Raw genomic sequence first — 5,606 nt, 5'->3', positions numbered from 1 at the left:
GTCCTGTACCAGGATCACTGCACTTTTGTCTGCATTGCACAGTTAACCGGAGTGAGCAGCTAGCTCGCCCAGGTGTGAGTGTCCCTACTGCAAAGCCTGACCTGCGTAGCCATGTCTGCAGTGTTTCTGCACTTGTGTGTCGGGGGACGTATCCCAGGGCTCTTTGTTCTGAGGTGCTCTAGGATTCTTTCCCAGTCAGTTGTGGGAACACTTGACTGTCCTTGAGGGGGAATTGTGGGAAGGCATTGGAGGACTATCACTACTGAGTGGCCTTTTTGCCTGCATCCTTGCTGCAAAGCGGGTGTGTTCCAGCCTGAGTTAAAGCAAAGCCCGGCTTCTCACCCCCCCACCCCTCTAGCCAGGGCAGCTAGCCCAGGCTTAAAGCGCCACCACCCCCAGGTCAGAGACTTTGCTCTGTGGACGGTAGGGGGTTAATGGCTGAAACCAGGGGCAAGAGCCTGAGCTAATGGTGCAGTGTAAATGCACCCTGGGAGCCTAAACGGGAGTGTGCAGCAGCACTCTTAATCCAGCGGGCAGCTGTGAACTCCAGCAGGAGGGGAAAGCAGCCTCATTGGATCTGAATTTTCTAATGTAGAGACTGTGTGTATGTGTTTGTACGATTTCTTCTGAACGCTCCCAGACTTGACACAGGCTCTGTTGCACAGCAGGGATCGTGGCCAGCTGTTTCCTTACTGTCTCTCCTCCAGCAAGTGATCTCGCACTCCAGACCAGAAGGAACTGGGCGTTGCCCTTCTCTTGCAAAGGGTAATGTTGTTCTAGTGGAGGGTGTTGGCTTGAACCTACAGTCGGCGAGGATGGGTGTAGTAGCGTTTCCCAATAGTGTGGTGTTGCCATGATATCTCCATGACCACTGGAGCATCTCGTTCATTATCACCAGCACCTTGGCAGGGAGCGCTGGGTCTGCAGTCAGTTTAGGCTAACGCGAGGCAGTGCTGTGCCCTGGGGAGCTGCGGCCTTGGGGGTTCCTAGAAAGCGTAAGCAGGGTAGAGAGAGGGTAATGCAACTGGCTGTCCTGTCTGTGCCCTGCTGGGGCCAAGAGGGACATGCACGCTGCGTTCTCACTCGGGAATAGTGGGGGATGGAAGTCCTGCCCGGGTGTGTTTCAGGAAGTGCCCTGCCTGTATATGAGGAAGCAGGAGAAATGGAATACTAATACAACATTGGATAGTTAAAATAACAGCTATGATTAAAATACATCTGTCGAGGAATCAGAGTTAAAAACTATTATATAGAACAGCAAAAAAAAGGGGGGTCTGAAAAGAATTCTGTTGGCCCAGGGTAACGGTGGCCTGCTTCTGGGGTGTCCGGCTGTGGTGTGTTGGTGCTGTGGTTCTCTTTAATCACGACATGCTATTTTGTTTACTTGTATGGGTATAATCTATAGATCGCAATTATGCCTAAAAAGATACCTAGTCAGAGAGAAATTGAGGCAGAATAGACATCCCTGGTGAGTGAGAATTGCACCACAATAGACAATTAGCATTTCTCAAAGATCTCACTCCTGTACTTTCAGCTGAATGGACTGAGTGAGGCCATCTGCAAGTAGCACATGAGATGATGCCCCAAAACGATGTATATTCCACCTGCCTTGCAGGGTGTAGGGGTTTGGTTTTCTTCAGGGATTAAGTCTTGCAACTAAAGCTCAAAATGCAATCTTAAAATAATGAGTGAATGTTAACTGTTTATGCTTTTGTTTTCCTTGCATGGAGACTGAGTGGGGATGGTCTCATTCTTCATACCAAGGTTGCTTGTCTATTACAAATAGAGTTGGTTGAACTCAAATTTTTGAGCAAAAAAGGGACACACTTTTCACACAAATGTTTGAAAAGTATTTCTGTTTTGTGGCCAGCTGGGATTAGAAGTGACTGGTCACTTTCTCATTGCCTCAGAGATGTGCCCCAGGTGACAAATTCCTAGCCAACTCTGGTTTTTCTCAGAGTTTGGATGTGTTTGACTCAGACCCGTCTTTAGACCTGGTGGACTGTCTGTATCATTCAGGTCTGGGAATTAGAGATGCAGAAACTCATCCTGCCTAACTTCAGCCTCCCCACCCTGGTCACGATGGCTCTGATGATGTTTGGGCTCCTGCCCTGCTTAGGAGAAATGGTGAAAGGCAGAGTGCAGAGGGACGAAAAACAGGCTGAGGCTGGGGTGGAGTGAAAGACCAATACCATACGTGCTGCGTGAGCAAAGCCTGCCTTTTCCGAACCAGGGTCGTGTACCCCAGCAGCTCTGAACTGCATTGGGAATTCCATCAGTGTTCTGAAGTCTTGATCATTGCAACACATTCGGTATGAAGGCTGCACAGTGCAGAGAGACCAAGAAAGGGAGTGAGGGCGGGGGGGGGGGTGTATAAATGTGAATGGGGAAAGCCACATCTCTCTCTGTATCTAGTTAATTATAATTGGGTAGAGTGGCAAAGGAGTGTCCCTCATTGATTGGGGTGAGGATTCTCCCCTTTTATTTTCTACCAAGTTGGCTCTATTTCTAGTTGCTCTGTTCTGCTGCCAGAGCCAGGAGTGGGTGTTGCTGGTGGGTAGGGTAGAATTCAGTTTATTTTGACATCTCATGACTTGCCAGGGCACCTGTGGCTTCATCAGCTCTTGGGGCTCAGTTCTGGTCTATTTCTGACTCCGGTCTCCTGCGCATGTCACACAGGAAGAGCCAGATTCAGAGGCGATGTGGAAGGCGGTACAGCTGTGACTCCCTTAGTTCGGCCTGTGCCCACTTCCCGATGAGTGAGGAAATCCAGGCTGGTGTCACTGACACGCTGGGAAGCCTGAAGCGGGGATAGGGGTTGCTGTATTTTACATCCGTAGCTATTTATCCCGCTCCGCTCCTCTCTTCTGGCCCTTTGGCATGTGAGTCCCACTCAATCCGGCTTGCTGGGCTGAATCCCCTGGTGATGCGTAAGGAAGGGAGGTACATTCCCCATTGGTAGGTAGATGGGAGTCTCGGGATGTCTGTGCTGCAATCAGGATTTGTTATTGCAGTAGGTGTAGACATACCCAAGCTAGCTCTGATATAGCTAGATCAAAGCTAGCTTGAGGAACAACAGCAGCGTAATGGACCAGTTGCTCGAGTACGTATCTGGGGTTCTGGGCAGGCAGGGCTGAATTGGGCAGGTGCCGGGGCTTCCCTGCTGTTGGTACTCAAGCCACCTTTGGACTGTGCCTAAACATGCCGAGTCACGCCTCCTGATGCAGTGTCGACATAGCCAAGTCCAGACTGCATCTGGATTAGTGCAATACGCTTGTGAAAGGGGCAGGATGTCGACTCCCCTCTGAATTTGGCCCAGAGGCTGTTGCAGTAGCGGGCCTGTGATCGCCTGGCTCCAGGCAAAGGCAGGAATGACAGGATTACCAGGCAAAATCGCAACGTATAATCCCTGTTACTTTTCAGCCACCCAAAACGTAATCCCATTATTTCTCTGGATTATATTTTGAAAGCAACCATTCGCTCACTCAGCGCGGAGTCCTCCACGCCACATCCCAGGCTGCAGAGTGCGTGGAGCCGGCTTCCCAGGAGGTGTCTATGCCCCTTCGGCAGTCCCTGCCGGGGCGGGGGCCCACGGCCTCTGTCTGTCGGCTGCAGGCGTCGGTTGTGTTTGCGAGCGCTGGGGGGATGGGGAGGGGAGCTGGAGGCAGGCAGCCTCCGAGTGATTTACGTGGAAGATGGGGTTGTTCAGCCTTTGGAAAAGCCTTCCCTGTAATGCTGGTGACTCATCAGAGTCTATTAATAGCCCGATCCACCTGCTAAGGTGTGAAACCCGAGGAGAGCCACTGACCTAGTTCTCTGTCCTCTCCGGCTGTCTCTGGGCAGGTTTGATCCACGCAGAGCAGGGCTGGGGGCGCCCCGGGGAGCAAGAGATGAGTGCGGTCCAGTGCACGCCGCAGCTAAGCCAGCACAGACGCCGCTTGGCTCGGTAGATCTCTGCCAGATCTTGTGTGATGCTGCGGTCTCGCGCACAGCTGTGGGCGGGCGAGAGAGATGGGCTGAGGCCTTGATGCTTCCTCCCTCTGAGGTGTGGAGTTCCCTGCAGGTGTCTTTCCAAAGTAGACCTTTGAACGCCGAGGCCCTTTCTGCTGCCTGGACGTGAACGATCCTGCCGGCCTCTCCTTCAGGGGACGTGCTCCCACCCTTCTCAAGCATGTGTTCTAGTTCTCAAATAAACCGGGGGCGGGGGGGCAGATTCGGCTGTTGGTATAAATTCAGAATAACTCCCTTGGTTTCAGTAGTAGATTTGCCCCAGTGTCAATGCGATTGGAGCCGGGCCCAGAGTATTGGAAAAGCATTTCTCTGCACTGCACTTTTTTTCTGCATTTTCAGTCATTTATGACTCTCTAAAAATACCTGAACTTTGGGGATCTATACGTAGCTGCTGTTTCAGCCCTTTCATGTGACTCCTCACCTCTCCCAAATTGGAGGCAGGGCGTGGCTAGGGCTGGCTTTGTCTTCCTAGCACCTTGGTGTATTGCAGACCTCAGGCTGTTTGAGGCAATTTTTGTAGGTCACCCAAAATCCTGAAAGACCCAGGCCTGGGCTGAGCGTTCAGGCTGAAATACCATTGGGCTGAGGGCCATTGCAAGGACGAGACACCACGTAGCACTTCCGTGGCAGTGAAGTACTGCAGCTTTGCAGGCCGAGGCTTTGGAAGTGGCATGCAGAGCTGAGAAAATGGGACCAGACTGGTTGTTAAATGGGGGCACGCGTGCATGTTTAAATTGCATTTGACTCTGAATGGATTAAACTGGGAGGAGATTCCCACGCTCTTCTCTTACCGTCTCCTTGCAGCTGGTTGGTAGGTAGGTGGTATTATCCCCATTTCACAGCTGGTGAAACAGAGGGACAATGCAATTGTGACCTGCCCAAAGCCAGACAGTGAACCAGCAGCAGAACCGGGATTAAGACCCCAGGAATTCCAGATTCGCCTCCATTTGCTCAAATCACTAGACTGTGCTGCCTCTCAGATACACGCACAGACTCCCTGCTCTGTTCCCACAGCTGATGCACCAGCATGTTGGGAGCTTGAAAAGCATTCTGGGTATTGGCATGCAAATGAGCACACGGAGGGATCCGTTAAATGGGATCCACTGTGGCATAAACAGAGGGTTTGGCGCAGCGCAGCCTCCGTGTTTGTAGCACAAGGATCTGAGTGATGCCCCCACAGCACGGACTTCTCAGGCAGCCCCCTCTGTGCATTCTTTATAAGATTGCTTGCTTATGCCCCTGTCTCCCCCCTCTCTCTCCAGAGCGCCTGGAGCTGCAGCAGAATTGGGCCACCATGAACGGACCCAGGGAGCCGACGTGCCCTTGCGCCGCTTGAGAGAAACGCCCGACCCCGAAGAGGCAGTGAGGTCGATGCCAGGACGCTGCTGGTGTTTCTGCTCTGCCAGGGGACTCTGAATGGATTTGCCATGGTGACATGAAAAAGACAGGGGGGATACCCGACTGCCGGCTGGGAGATCCTACACACGCACAGGCAGCCTGCTAGTATTTTAATTTATGACTGTGCTTTCCTGTGAAGGGGGTTGAGAGCAGGAGGGGGGACGGGGTGGGTGTGGGTGGGGAGGAACCTGCAGTGG

This window comes from Eretmochelys imbricata, chromosome 8, assembly GCF_965152235.1.
Source record: "Eretmochelys imbricata isolate rEreImb1 chromosome 8, rEreImb1.hap1, whole genome shotgun sequence".
NCBI lineage: Eukaryota > Metazoa > Chordata > Testudines > Cheloniidae > Eretmochelys > Eretmochelys imbricata.
Note: the sequence above shows the minus strand (reverse complement) of the source record.